This window comes from Podarcis raffonei, chromosome 16 (assembly GCF_027172205.1).
Source record: "Podarcis raffonei isolate rPodRaf1 chromosome 16, rPodRaf1.pri, whole genome shotgun sequence".
NCBI classification, from domain to species: Eukaryota; Metazoa; Chordata; class Lepidosauria; order Squamata; family Lacertidae; genus Podarcis; species Podarcis raffonei.
The window spans coordinates 34,135,461-34,151,414 of NC_070617.1; the positions used below are offsets into that span (position 1 = coordinate 34,135,461).

At 47.1% G+C, this 15,954-nt stretch overlaps 1 protein-coding gene and 1 non-coding gene across 2 annotated transcripts in view; both read right to left on the reverse strand.

Annotated features, from left to right (window-relative positions):
- The window catches only part of MMP17 (matrix metallopeptidase 17), a 158,821-nt gene that overhangs the window by 96,944 nt on the left and 45,923 nt on the right, over positions 1 to 15,954 (reverse strand). The gene's annotated exons all lie outside the window — the stretch shown is intronic.
- TRNAM-CAU (transfer RNA methionine (anticodon CAU)) lies at positions 2,934 to 3,006 on the reverse strand. The gene has a single exon. It is a non-coding gene; the product is annotated as a tRNA-Met (tRNA).

Here is a 15,954-nt window from a genome sequence, read left to right on the forward strand (position 1 = left end):
AATGCGGAGAGCTGGATTTAAGATTGGGAAAATGAGAAGCTGAGAGAATGGAAATTGACAGGATCTGTCCAGCCCTAGCAGCCACAGATAGCTGTATATCCTCCATGAATTGGTTGAATCCCAGGGAAGGACTTTGGTAATATGGTGCCTCAATAAGGACAAAATTTGGCCTCTCAACCCCAAATTTTTTTTATTATTATTTTCACAATAATTCCTTTTGGATCAGAATCTTAACCTGAAACCATTCTTAACCTGAGGTACCACTTTAGCATAGGGACGCGGGTGGCACTGTGGTCTAATCCACTGAGCCTTCGGCTTGCTAATTGGAAGGTCAGAGGTTCGAATCCCCACGATGGGGTGAACTCCTGTTGCTTGGTCCCAGCTTCTGCCAACCTAGCAGTTCGAAAGCACACCAGTGCAAGTAGATAAATAGGTGGAGGGAAGGTAAATGGCGTTTCTGTGCGCTGCTCTGGTTTTGCCAGAAGCGGCTTAGTCATGCTGGCCACATGACCCGGAAAAACTGTCTGCGGACAAACATCAGCTCCCTTGGCCAGTAAAGCGAGATGAGTGCTCCAACCCCAGAGTCGTCCGCGACTGGACTTAACTGTCAGGGATCCTTTAGTTTTTTATCTTTACCGCTTTAGCTAATGGGGCCTGCTGCTTCCGCCACACCCTGCACGGTTTCTGTTCTCATCCTGAGGTAAAGTTATTAACCTGAGGTACTACTTCCAGGTTAGGGGAGTCTGTAACCTGAGGTGTTTGTAACCCGAAGTGTTTGTAACTTGAGGTACCACTGTATTATTTTGGGTCCCCTTGGCTTGGCGCCCTCTGCTGGGGAAAAATCCACACCTGACTAAATCTGGCATTCTTTTCATCATTTAAAGCTGTCCAAACTGGAGGCCATTGCTGTTTCTTGAGGAAGAGCACATGCCATAGTTGAACTACGAGTTGAGCAAAGAAGCCATTTCTTTTTTCTGGCCTGACTCTTCCTGCATTCGGTGTTGTTGGATTCTGACCCAATAACTTGGTCGCACTCTGCATCTTAAGAGTGCTGTACACCATGTGTCACTCTGAAATGTGCAGAAATCTGGATCTGGATCTGGGCATGCCTCCAGATTCTGAAGAGAAAATTAAACATCCAGGTCCCTATTAGCAAGTCTTGGATAGACTTCTCCAGAGAAATATGGCCTGAGTCATTCCTAGCAGCCATGAACCACGGTGTTGGCGACACCTTAACCCACACAGAGAGCACATCTTTTGTCTGCTCTTCCCTCCTCCGCAGGTCAGACAGGCAGGTGGGTGCCTTCCATTGTGATGGAGATGGGAACCTGTACCACTTTTGCATTTTTTATGAAGTGAAGGTCAATTAAAAATTGAATCGGGCTGCCTCCAGGGAGGAAAACTCATCCAGTCATCTAGTTGCGCCGCTAGGCTCAAAGCAAGCTGTCATTAAGGGGAAAAGAGAGAGGAGGAACTGGGTTATTTTCCACCTGTCCATTTCCACCTGGCAGCCAAGACAGATGCAAAATAGAAGACAGGACTTCAGCTGACAGCCTGATTGACTTTGATCTGGCTCAGAAATAGCTGCCAATTGGAGTACTTATAGAAGGAGACATTAAGCTGTGGTGGGAGAGGGAAGGGGTGGAAAAGCACTTAGATGGTTTGAAGATCTGTTCTTTTCAAAACTTCTGTGTTCTTAAGCCTTTCTGTGGAACTTGGCAGCCTATCCCAGCCACCCAGCAAGGCAGATTCTTTCAAGAGAGAGATGGCAGAAGACGGAATTGGGGAAAACAGACAAAGTCTTTCATTGTCCTGAAGCAATAAAGGAGGCCAAAAGGCCTCTCAATGCCTGCATCTATTTCTTTATTTATGCCACAATCCCCAAGGCACACTCAGCTAGGGAAATAAGGCCCATTGAATAAAGGATCACGCTGAAAGAGGATTTATGCTGCTTCAGATGATAGCTGCTCAGAAGGATTAGCGATGTTTTAAAACACCGCTGCTCCCATCAAAACCATCTTTTACAAGTGCCACATAATGTTCGTTCTGCAATTCTGAAGAAATCAATCTTTTAGCGTGGCGACCCCTATTATTTGGAACTCCCTTGGAACTCCCTGCCTATTGATATTAGGCAGGCACATGAACGGCACAGTTTTCAACACCTGTTCTCATCATGTTTTCTTTTTTGCTCCAGCAAGCCTACCCAGACACTTCTTATTATGCACATTTGTTTTTAAAATCTATATTTTGATGATTTTATTAATCTGCTTTTATTACTATTCTTAATGAATATTTTATATCATCTTATGCAAAATATGCTGAGAATTTTTTTAAAAAATTAAGTAGAATATAAATCTTGCTAAATGAATAAAGCAAATAATTAAAAGAAGATTAGGCAAATTCGTGGAAGATAAGGCTGTCATGGCTGTTGGTCATGATACACATGTACTTGCTCCAGTACTGGAGGAAATATCCCTCCAAATACCATTTTGGTGCCAGCATCAGAGCCAGCTTGGTGTAGTGGTTGGAGAATCGGACTAGGACCTGGGAGACCAGGGTTCAAATCTGCACTCGGCCATGAAGCTCACTGGGTGACCTTGGGCCAGTCACTTGCTCACAGACTAACCTAACTCACAGGATTGCTGTGGGGGTTAAATGAGCTGGGGGTGAGCCACATACACCACATTGAGCGGTATATAAATGCAATTAATTAATTAATTAATTAATTAACTAACTAACTAACCCAGTTGCTTGCACATCTGGCTACTGATCAAGTCATTTTCATTGGCGGGGGGGGGGGGACTTAAGGAAAACTGACAAGCCAAGCAAGGGGCAGCTTTTCTTTGTAATTCAAATTACAAATGGATTCTAAAAATCCTGGAGCTGGAAGGGACTGTAAGGGACATCTAGTCTAACTCCCCCTGCAAGGCAGGAACCCAGTGTGGGGTTCAAACCCACAACCCTGAGATTATGAGTCTCATGCTTTACCGACTGAGCTATCCAGGTGTCCAAGGTACTATCAGGTTTAGCACCTCTCCCGCACAAGACATGACACACTGGCAGTTTGATGGGTTGAGGTTTATTATCAACAACAGGCTTTCAGCAATCCGAGCTTCCCACAACTCATATCCCACTGTCAGAATCAGTTGACTCGAAGAAGAAGAAGAGTTTGGATTTGATATCCCGCCTTTCACTCCCTTTAAGGAGTCTCAAAGCGGCTAACATTCTCCTTTCCCTTCCTCCCCCACAACAAACACTCTGTGAGGTGAGTGGGGCTGAGAGACTTCAGAGAAGTGTGACTAGCCCAAGGTCACCCAGCAGCTGCATGTGGAGGAGCGGGGAAGCGAACCCGGTTCCCCAGATTACGAGATTACCGCTCTTAACCACTACACCACACTGGCTTCCAAGGCCAGATATACGCCAAGCCTGCCCCCGCTTCCTGCTGGTCTTCCTTTGTTCTAATCGCTTGCTCCACCTCCTGCTTCTTGGAGACTCAGGTGCAGCCAATTCCTCCTCCTCTGTAGTTGAATCCAACCCTCTACTACCACCTGCATCCTGTTCCTTCATTTCTGTGCTGCTGCAAAAACTTACAGTCAGCAATCCAGAGCGAGAAGGGCTTATCTCACTTTCGTGGTGTGAATGAACCAAGTTCCTGTTTTCCTCTGCTTCCTCCTCCCCCTCTGCAGAGTCCTCTCAGCCAGCCATGTCTCTGACAGGTACATAAGAAGCAGCTTTATACCAAGTCAGACCATCGTTCCATCTAGGTCAGCAATGGCTAGTGGCTCCCCCAGCCCTGCCTGGAGATGCTTGGGACTGAACTTGGGACTGGCTGAATGCAGAGGAACAGTGGGAGGAACCAGCTGGGGAACAACCAAGGGGAAAAGGCTCAGAGCCTGGGGATTGGTGGTGGGACAAAGATGAGTGGTCACAGGGAGAAGATTGGGAAGAGGAGATGTCGGAAGCTGAAAAGGTAACAGGGTGTCTGTGGCAAAGAGAAGTCCAGACTCAAAGACAGAAGCTGAAGCAAGAGAGGAGGGAGGCCAAGAGGCAGAGAGGAGTCTGCCTGCTGGAGAGGCATGGGTATCTCCCACTCCTGCTGCAACAAGCTTGCCTTCTCCCTTGGACTCCCAGAACCAGAAGAGACATGAAAAGGGCAGAGGAGAGGTTGGCTTCACTCAGGCGCAGTCTCTGGTTGCTTGGGAAAAACTCTGGAAAGGAAGGGACTTAGAAGGCTGTGGGGAGGCAAGGACTTTCAGTCTTGGCAACTGATCCATGCTGTAAGACCTACTGGGAATGAGCTGCTATGCTCATTAGGCCCAACACTCAAGCCAAGTCTGTGCAGATGTTGTTCTTGCTAATACAGTGGTACCTCGGGTTAAGTACTTAATTCGTTCCAGAGGTCTGTTCTTAACCTGAAACTGTTCTTAACCTGAAGCACCACTTTAGCTAATGGGGCCTCCTGCTGCCGTCGCGCCACGGGAGCACGATTTCTGTTCTCATCCTGAAGCAACGTTCTTAACCTGAAGCACTATTTCTGGGTTAGCGGAGTCTGTAACCTGAAGCGTATGTAACCCGAGGTACCACTGTAGTTAACTCCAACTTGAGAAGTGTGATTTACTGCCAGCTCGTTCCTGACACAAAGCAGATTCTCTACCATTAAGATATTGTCCTTCTCCTCAACATGGGTACACAAAGAAAACTGCCTGATGCTGAGTCAAGACCCACTGCTCCATCTCGCTCAGTATTGCCTACACTGACTGGCAGAGACTCCCTTGAATTTGAGGAAGGGGTCTTTCCCAGTCCTGCTTGGAGATGCCTGGGATTGCACCTGGGGGCTCTCTGTGTGAGGCTGCTGCCCTGCCCCAAGTCACGGCCCTTTCCCAACTGCATGATGGCAAAAAGAAAGGGTTTTTTTGGGGGGGGGAAACACAGTTCCTTGGAAGCAGCAAGCTTTTTCCAGCCAGGTGCACAAAGGAGGGAGGCTTAATGGGAAGGGACAGCAGTGATGAGATGTAGAAAACAGGTCTGGGCAGCAGCACCCTTGTTATTTCTAAGGGGGACAGGGAAGCGGTTAGGAGTTAATCGGTTTACATACTGCAGGTGCACCACGAAGGAATCCTAGAATATAAATCGTTGGTTACCAATCAATCTTCATCCCTAGGATGCCTAGCAAGGGAGAGGTGCAATTTGAGGCAATCCACTGGCTAAAAAGTTACCTGCCTCTTTTGGATTGATATGCCTTGTAATCCCCAAAGGCCAACCAGGGAGCTGATGCAGTGGAAAGAGTGGAAGAATAGAGACATCAAGGGAACAGGGAAAGAGAGATGGAAAACTTGTGGGAAAATGAAAGGATCTTGATTTCCTGGGCAGCTGCCTTACGTCAAGTCACACTAAAAACTCCTTAAGCTCCATATTGTTGGCACTGTCTGTCTCTTAGGGTCTCTGGCAGGGGGTCTTTCCAAAGACACCTAACCTGGGAAACCTCATGGCGCCCTCCATGCCTCTTGGCTTGTCTCTTGAGACTCTTCCCAGGCTGACCTGCTCACTGGCCCTTCTAGTGACTCCGCTTGGCTGGAATATGAGTTTTGGGTGTTAAGATGGGTGCCAGACCCCTTTAATCTCTGGATCCAGTAAGTGTGAACATCTAATCTAATCAAGAAAATCTAATCAAACCAAGCTAGTTTCCTGGCTAGGGGAAAGCTCAGAGGTCCTGAGCTTAGAGTTGAGGGTGAGCAGTGATGTGAGCTAGAAGCAAAGCAGCAAGCAGAGAGAGAGAGAGAGAGAGAGAGAGAGAGAGAGAGAGAGAGAGAGAACCATGCCAGATCTGTGTTCGAATGCAAGGCTGTGGCTATGGGAGAAACAGGACTCTTTTTAGGGGTGTTAGCCCTGTGACCCCCTCCATCACAGGCTCAGGTTCTATATATGTGTGTAAATAAACCATTTATCCTAAAGACACCACAGTCTCTACTGTGTCTCATTTCCAAAAGGAAACACAAACCCTGGGTAGCGCCTGGAACCTCTGGAATCTCTCACTTTTCTGAGATTGTGGTGGCATGCAAGAGTATCTTCAAATTATAATAAGGCATCTTGTTTATCTGGATGGGGGGTGGAGGCTGTGTGTGCGTGTGTGCGTGTGTACCACTGGCATTCACATAACTGGAATGTAACTTACCATGCAAAGTAACTGTTGCTCCACCCACTTTTGTCTCTGGCCCCGCCCACCACTAGCATGTCGTTCTCCAAAGGTTTTCCATGAAGCAATGTGGCCCTTGGGCTGAAAAATGGCCCCCTGCTCCTTTTCTACTTGATCTACAACAAAATAAGCACCAGAATATTTCTGGTATAAATGATATGGGATTTCAGCAGGAAGATACGGGGTATGAACCGATAGGAAACAAAGCAGTATGTCCATCCCAAAAACCTTTGCAGGTGAAAGAAGTGTTAAACATGGATGGTGTATGAGTGCCCTGACACAATCATGAGCACAAATAATCACGAATGCATTATAAAATTATCATGCCTGAAGGTGTTTGATTCAGATTTAGGAATTAAGCCATCCATGTTGCTCCTGCAAGATGAAGGCAAGGCCGCCAACTAAAACAAACTAATGGGTTATTTGAAAATGGACAAACCTGAACAAACATGCCACTTAAAGCACAGAGGAGAATCATTCAACCTGCAAACCCTCCACTTCATAGCCCTTCTAAGAAATTAATTTCCGTGGGCAAAGGTGGGGAGAAGAACCTGGAACAGAGAAGACTGAGAGGTGATGTGGTAGCCATCTTCAAATATCTGAAGGGCTGCAACACATGGAAGAAGGAGCGAGCTTGTTTTCCACCGCTCCAGAGAATCGGACTCAAACTAATGGATCAAAATGACAATAGAAGATTCCAGCTCACAATAGGAAGAGCTTTCTGATGGCAAGAGCTGTTCAACAGGGCAACAGACTCCTTTAGAAGGTGGTGGACTCTCTTTCTTTGGAGGTTTTGCTTCCTGGCTCTGCTGAGAAGCCAACTCCATCAGGTTCCTCCGTCTAGCAACTGCCATCCGGAAGCAGCCCTCCCATCAGGCTGCAGCTGAGGGAGAGAAGGGGCATGCCATCAACTCTGCCGAAGGAGTAGCACAGGCATAGGCAAACTCCGACCCTCCAGATGTTTGGGACAACAATTCCCATCATCCCTAGCTAATAGGACCAGTGGTCAGGGATGATGGGAATTGTAGTCCCAAACATCTGGAGGGCCGGAGTTTGCCTATGCCTGGAGTAGCAGCTCTCGGTGTGTGTCCCTTCCTTAAACCGTTTCCCTTCTGGCTGGCCTTATGGAGAACTTAGAGTCATAGAAATGTAGAGTTAGAAGGGACTGCAAGGGCCATCTACTCCAACCCTTTGCAATGTGGGAATCCAGCCACAGCTGTCCCTAAAGGTAAGGGGACCCCTGACCGTTAGGTCCAGTCATGGATGACTCTGGGATTGCAGCGCTCATCTCGCTTTACTGGCCGAGGGAGCCGGCGTACAGCTTCCGGGTCATGTGGCCAGCATGACTAAGCTGCTTCTGGTGAACCAGAGCAGCACACGGAAACGCTGTTTACCTTCCCGCTGGAGTGATACCTATTTATCTACTTGCACTTTGTGCTTTCAAACTGATAGGTTGGCAGGAGCTGGGACTGAGCAACGGGAGCTCACCCCATCGCAGGGATTCGAACCACGACCTTCTGATCGGCAAGCTCTAGGCTCTGTGGTTTAACCCACAGTGCCACCCGTGTCTCACAGCTGTCCATAGCTGGGCTGAAACCACTAACATTATGGTTAACAGCCAGATGCACTGATCTACTGTGCCATCTGACTCTGAACATAAACTTTGTAACTCAGTATCTACGTTTCCTCATTCCACGCTTCCAGTTCCTTGTGGGCTGGCTCTTTCTAAATGGTAAACTTGAGGGCAGGGACTGTTGTTGTTGTTGAAGCGGCTCTGGATGCAAAAAAAAATGGGGGGGGGGGCTGGAATTTTTGTTTAAAAAGAACTTCAAATAAATTAATAATGAATTGTCATCCCAGGTGTAAAGTTCTAGTCCTATGCACACCTAACTGTGAGAGTGGGAGCATAGTGCGAGCAGCTTACTGGTATTTATTTCATGTACCTCTTGCTTTTAAGTAAATGAGATACTCCTAAAAATGCTAGTGGAAGTCAATTGCATTTGTCTGATCACAGTCTAAAAGATACATGGCTTCCGGGAAGGAAAGTAGAATATGTACCAGGTTGAAGATATACTGTTGACAAGTTCAGTGTTATTATAAACTTATTCAAACATCCAAATTTATTGGTAGCCCTTAATTGCATTATAGGAATATTTATTTTCTGAGCTTTCTGCCTCAAAATATGAGTTCCATCTGTTTTGGCATGATCGCACTGAGGTCCGCATACGCTTTCTGAGCCCACATAATAAAACCTTGCTTTGTTTACTTCAGTGTTGACAGTTTCCATTTCAACTTGGTTTTTTTCACCCCTCTTTTCCCAACCGGCAAAAACAAAGATGTATTAGAGTTTCCATAAGCTGAGGCAGCTTGCGGCTCTCTCTCTATGACATGGGATGCATTTTTAATTGGTGATTGAAGAACATTAAGGGATTTATACTTGTCAAATTCTAATGGTACAATTGCTCAAGTAACTGAGACATATACAAGGCATTTCATATTTGTAGGATGCAAATATGGCCCCTGGGAGGGTGCGGCGCGGCATCAAGCAAAATGGCTGCCATGGAGGCATGGCATAACTCAAAATGGCTGCCACAACCAAAGACCAGAAAAAGAGACAGCACCACGAAATGATGTGGGGATGCCCCTACACCAGCCACAATCACTCAGGGAGAGAAACCTTTTACACTTCTATTCATTACAAAAGGGCGGGTAGTTGTCCAAACTTGGCATCCCATGAAAAGCGGAAATGTTTAAGCAATATGTGCATGTTCAACATAGACGAAGGCCGAGTCTGTGCATTGCATTGTGGATTCTTGAAGATACATTTCACTGAGACCATTAGTGGGTGTCCCATAAAGTGCTTTCGGGCACACTAGCACCTGCAGTGGCTGCCGAGACCATATAACACCGGTCCCAAAAGACCTACATAGGCTCCCACTACGTTTCCGGGCACAATTCAAAGTGTTGGTGCTGACCTTTAAACGGCCTCGACCCAGTATACTTGAAGGAGCATCTCCACCTCCATCGCTCAGCTCAGACACTGAGGTCCTTCACCAAGGGCCGTCTGGTGATTCCCTCATTGCAAGAAGCGAAGTTACAGGAAACCAGGCAGAGGGCCTTCTCAGTAGTGGCGCCCTCCCTGTGGATTGCCCTCCCACCAGATGTCAAAAAAATAAACAACTATCTGACTTTTAGAACACATCTGAAGGCAGCCTTGTTTAGGGAAGCTTTTAATATTTGATGAATTATTGTACAGTGGTACCTCGGGTTAAGAACTTAATTGGTTCTGGATGTCTGTTCTTAACCTGAAACTGTTCTTAACCTGAGGTACCAATTTAGCTAATGGGGCCTCCCGCTGCCACCCCGCTGCGCGATTTCTGTTCTCACCCTGAAGCAAAGTTCTTAACCTGAGGTACTATTTCTGGTTTAGCGGAGTCTGTAACCTGAAGTGTCTGTAACCCGAGGTACCACTGTATTTTAATATTTTGCTGGAAGCTGTCCAGAGTGGCTGGGGAAACCCAGCCAGATGGGCAGGGTATAAATAATAAATGGTGGTGGTGATGATGATGATGATGATGATGATGATGATGCAGGCAGCACATTGACAACTAAGCCAACAGCAGTCAGGGTTGCCAAAGCACAGCCAAGGAGTGCTGTGGCGTCAAAACCAATTACCCATTTGCCAGGAGGCAGTTGCAGCAAAGACCTTTATCTGTACCGGTTATGTTTCATTTATGTATGCTGCTTGCGCAAGGACGTGAGGCTGATGTCACAGCACACAGGTCTGCCGCCTACGACAAGTGATGAGGTGGCTGTCACGCAAACTGACCTTGCACTTTTGTGCAACTGAGAATCACAGGCGTTGCGTATTCAGTCTCATTCTCTGTTGAACTGCCTGCAGCCTGTAATTTGTACGTTCCTTCCTCTCCTCATCCTACATACGGCCGGCATTACTTATGTTCGGGGAGACAGCTATTTTGTAAATTATTCAACCCAGGAGCGGTTTGACTGTAAACAAGAGAAAGCGGTAGTGGAAATGGGAACATACAATTTATTGCAGGAATTTAAAAAACGGGGTGGGGGAGAGAGAGAGATACCTAAGCAAAAGGAGTTTAAAGAATAATTATAATGTCCCTGGTGAAAGGAACTGTATTGACTCTGCATTGAATACTGACAGCTGTTTACTACACAGAACTGGAAATAGTAATTTGTGGCTAACGCTTCTGGATGTTTTATTTATTGAATTTTAATTCCCCCTTCCTTCAAGAGAAGCATAAGGAAAACCCAACTGGATCAAACCAAAGACACATCAAGTCCGGGATCCCATGCTCCCCAATTGCAATCCCCAGTGTGTTGCCCCCTACAAGCAGAATATAGCCATACATCATAGGAAAAAGCTTATTTCAAATGCTTCCTGCAAAAATAAAGGAAAGTCTTCACCGAGCGCTGAAAGTTGAACAGGGAGGGAGCCTGTCTGAACTCATCCAGAAAAGAGTTCTGCAGAATTGAGACCACAGTACTGAACCAGACTGTCCAAGTGTCCCTATTTTCCAGGGACAGTCCCTGATTTAGAGAAGCCATCCTGGTTTCTGATTTGAGCCCAGAATGTCCTGTTTTTCCTTAGGACATCCCTATTTCCATCAGAGAAATGTTGGAGGGCATGTTAAGTAAAGGTAAAGGGACCCCTGACCATTAGGTCAAGTCGTGACCGACTCTGGGGTTGTGGCACTCATCTCGCTTTATTGGCCGAGGGAGCCGGCGTACAGCTTCCGGGTCATGTGTCCAGCATGACTAAGCCACTTCTGGCGAACCAGAGCAGCGCACGGAAACGCCGTTTACCTTCCCGCCAGAGCGGTACCTATTTATCTACTTGCACTTTGACGTGCTTTCGAACTGCTAGGTTGGCAGGAGCTGGACTGAGCAACGAGAGCTCACCCCGATGCGGGGATTCGAACCACCGACCTTCTGATCAGCAAGTCCTAGGCTCTGTGGTTTAACCCACAGCGCCACATCCTTATTTTCATTGGAGGGTATGGACCCCCGAGCCAAGGAGATAAGTAACTTTACAACCTTTAGAAGATATCTGAAGGCAGCCCTGTACAGGGAAGGTTTTTTTAAAAAATGTTTCATGTTTTTATATACGTTGGAAGCCTCCCATAGTGGCTGGGGCAACCCTGTCATGTGGAAGGGGTATAAACAATAAATATTATTATTGAACAGGACGTCCCTATTTTCATCAGAGGAATGTTGGAGGGTATGCTGAACTCACAATCCTGGTGGAAATGAGCTGTGTGTCTGACCCACTGGGGTCCACTAGCAGTGATTCCTCCCAAAACCTCGGTGGTTGGGTAGGGATATAAGTCACCAAGCAGACCTGAAGGTATCTTGGGTCCAAGTTGCAAATGCCCTTGTATATTAACACAAGGACCCTGAACTTGGCCGTGTAGCATGTGGGCAGCCAACATAAGATTTCCGTGCTCTGAGATCAGAACTGGGAAAGGACATCTGTTGAAGCAACTTCCCAGGCTACCAGTCTGTTTCTAGACACAAATCCAAGTGATGGTTACGACCTATAGCAGGGGTCAGCAAACTTTTTCAGCAGGGGGCCGGCCCACTGTCCCTCAGACCTTGTGGGGGGCAGGGCTATATGTTTTTTTGAGCAAATTCCTATGCCCCACAAATAACCCAGAGATGCATTTAAAATAAAAGGACACATTCTACTCATGTAAAAACACGCTGATTCCTGGACTGGATTTAGAAGATGATTGGGCCGGATCCGGCCCCTGGGCCTTAGTTTGCCTACCCATGACCTATAGTCATATGGCTTGGGCCCAAGTTACCTGAAAGATTGTATACCCCTTTATGAACCTGCCCTGGTGCTAAGTCCCTCAACATCAGAGGCACAGTTAGTGGTGACACAAGAGAAAGCCTTTTCTGTGGCTGCTCCCAGATTCTGGAATTCCCAAGAGAGGTTAGACTGGATCCCTCCTGTCATCTTTCCAGCAACAGGCTAAGACCTCCCCATTCAGACAGGTCTTTGGAAACCAAGGTGCAGGGGATCCTGATCCCTGGGCAAACCATACTATAATGCTGTTTTTTTAATGTGTTTTATTGTATTTGAACTACACTGGTACCTCAGGTTAAGTACTTAATTCGTTCCGGAGGTCCGTTCTTAACCTGAAACTGTTCTTAACCTGAAGCACCACTTTAGCTAATGGGGCCTCCTGCTGCTGCTGCGCCGCCGGAGCACGATTTCTGTTCTCATCCTGAAGCAAAGTTCTTAACCTGAAGCACTATTTCTGGGTTAGCAGAGTCTGTAACCTGAAGCGTATGTAACCTGAAGCATATATAACCTGAGGTACCACTGTATTGCTTTTAACTCACTTGTTTTCATTCCTTTACATTTTATAATGATTTGTTTTTTTAATGCTGGAAGCCACTTTGAATCCCAACTCAACAAAGGCAGGATTATAAATATTAAACAGAATCACAGAACTGTAGAGTTGGAAGGGACCACAAGGGTCAATTACTCCAACTGCCTGCAATTCAGGAATCTTTTGCCTGACGTGGGGCTCAAACCCACTACCCTGAGATTAAGCGCCTCATGCTCTACTGACTGAGCTATCCATAAACGAAGAACCTTTTTTAAAAAAGAAAAGAAAAAGAAAAACCCCTTTGAGTTAAATAAATGCTCTATAGAACATTTTAGGAGGCAAAGATTCCCTCTGCTCCGTCATTTGTCTGAATAGCAGTGAAAGAAAAGATTCCCATGGCAGAAGGCGAGGATTTTAAACCTTCAGCTACTGGCATGTTGGGAAGAGAGTATTATCTCCTTCAAACCTCTTTGACACACAGCACTCTTCTGCGGTCTGCCATGGGATTTTTCTTCAATTAGCTCTCTCTCGGCCTTGGCTCCCTTCTAGGGAAAGCCTCCATTTGGAGGGAACGAACCATCACCTCGCTGGAGGGAGTTGCTCCCAAGAAGCAGCAGAGGCAGAGAAATGAGGCCTCAGGTGACTCTGCTCCCATTGAAAGCAGGAGTTTCATCAGCGCCAACTGATGGTCAGTGGAATCCCAGGGGCGGCTGCTTCCCCTGCCAATTAGGCCAAGCAGAACCTCTCAAGTGAAAGAAAAATGAAAATAATTTGTTCTCTCTCTGGCGCGCTTGTGCTCGTGTACAGAGACACCAACCAACCCACCCGCTCGCTCAAATGAAAGCCAACCAGCTGTGTCCCCTGCGTCTGTCCTGCTTTCGGCTCATTTGCTCAGCGGCACACGGCAGTTCCCTTTCCCACACGCTGCTGTCTGTCCACAAATCCTTTTCCGCACAGCCATCTCGCCTCAATTCCCAGGACACCACAGGGCCAGACAAATGACATCTTCTTTTCTTAAAAAGTGCAAGTGCGGTACAAGAGAATCGTTTCATGGTGTTTCATTCGGGAGTTTGGCTCACCTTCTGCCCATATAACAACAACACCATGGGCTGCGTGGAGTTTCTTTCAAATGTGGTGCAGTGGTTAGAGTTTCGGACCTGGGAGACCAGAGTTCGAATCCACATTCACCCACAAAACTGACTGGGTGACCTTGGGCCAATCGCTGCCTCTCAGCCTAAACTGGGTTGCTGTGGGGACCACATCTAGCTCAGTATAGAACCACATCTAGCTCAGTATAGTCGATCCATGGTCTGCTTTAGGTAAAGGTAAAGGAATCCCTGACCATTAGGCCCAGTCCCAGATGACTCTGGGGTTGCGGCGCTCATCTTGCTTTACTGGCCGAGGGAGCCAGCATACAGCTTCCGGGTCATGTGGCCAGCATGACTAAGCCACTTCTTGTGAACCAGAGCAGTGCACGGAAGCGTTGTTTACCTTCCCGCTGGAGCGCTACCTATTTATCTACTTGCACTTTGACGTGCTTTTGAACTGCTAGGTTGGCAGGAGCAGGGACCAAGCAATGGGAGCTCACCCCATCGTGGGGATTCGAACCACCAACCTTCTGATTGGCAAGCCCTAGGCTCTGTGGTTTAACGCAGAGCGCCACCCGCGTCCCATGGTCTGTTTTAGTATATGGCAATTTCCTATGTTTTCTTTTCTTTTGCCAGAGGAGACAACAACTCACTGGCAGGGCACTTGCTTCATAGACAATGAGCTTAAGCTGAGTCAGCAGTGTGATGCAGCAGCAGCAAAAGCTAATGCAGTTTTAGTCTTCACCAGTGGAATTATAGGGTCCAGATCAAGGGACATAATAGTAATATTTTGCCTTGGTCAGACCGCATCTGGAGTACTGTGTCCAGTTCTAAGCGCCACCGTTTAAGAAGGATGTTGACAAGCTGGAAAGTGGGCAGAGGAGGTAGCTACTCATGCTGGTAGCTTTGAGAACACTGTCCCACCATCTCATCCTCTGTCACCCCCTTCTCCTTGTGCCCTCCATCTTTCCCAACATCAGGGTCTTTTCCAGGGAGTCTTCTCTTCTCACGAGGTGGCCAAAGTATTGGAGCCTCAGCTTCAGGATCTGCCCTTCCAGTGAGCACTCAGGGCTGATTTCCTTCAGAATGGATAGGTTTGATCTTCTTGCAGTCCATGGGACTCTCAAGAGTCTCCTACAGCAGCTGTGTTTATACCAGTTCTCAATAAATAATGGTGTCTGTCTTGCAGTGGCTGCAGGTCCAATCCCTAGCATTTCTGAAGTAGTGCCTGGCAAGAACCTCACCTGGAGTACTGTGTCCAGTTCTGGGCACCACAGTTCAAGAAGGACACTGACAAACTGGAACGTGTCCAAAAGAGGGCAACCAAAATGGTCAAAGGCCTGGAAACAATGCCTTATGAGGAATGGCTAAGGGAGCTGGGCATGTTTAGCCTGGAGAAGAGGAGGTTAAGGGGTGATATGATAGCCATGTTCAAATATATAAAAGGATGTCAAATAGAGGAGGGAGAAAGGTTGTTTTCTGCTGCTCCAGAGAAGCGGACACGGAGCAATGGATCCAAACTACAAGAAAGAAGATTCCACCTAAACATTAGGAAGAACTTCCTGACAGTAAGAGCTGTTCGACAGTGGAATTTGCTGCCAAGGAGTGTGGTGGCGTCTCCTTCTTTGGAGGTCTTTAAGCAGAGGCTTGACAACCATATGTCAGGAGTGCTCTGATGGTGTTTCCTGCTTGGCAGGGGGTTGGACTCGATGGCCCTTGTGGTCTCTTCCAGCTCTATGATTCTATGAGGGTCTCCAAGATGATCAAGGGTATGGAAAGCAAGCCTTATGAGGAACAGCTGAGGGATCTGGGTATGTTTAGCCTGGAAAAGAGGAGACTGAGAGGAGATATGATAGCCACCTTCAAAGATCTAAAGGGCTAAATTGCATGGGAAACGGAACAAGCTTGTTTTCTCCTGCTCAGGAGGGCAGGACTCGAACCAATGGCTTCAAGTTATGAGAAAGGAGATTCCAACTAAATATCAGGAAGAATTTCCTGATGGTAAGAGCTGTTTGACAGTGGAACGTACCTTAGGAAGTGGTGGGCTCTCCTTCACTGGAGCTATTTAGACATGGCCATCTGCCAGGGATTATTTAGCTGTGATTCCTGCATTGCAGAGGGTTGGACTAGATAACCCTTGGTGTCCCTCTCCATTCTAGAGTTCTATGCTCTAGGCAAAAGGTCCCAGGTTCAATCCCTGTCACCCTGAGATAGATCTAGGATTGTCCCTTGTATGACACCTTGGAGAGCCTCTGCCCGTCAGTGTAGAGAATACTGAGTGTTATGTACTGAAGTTCTC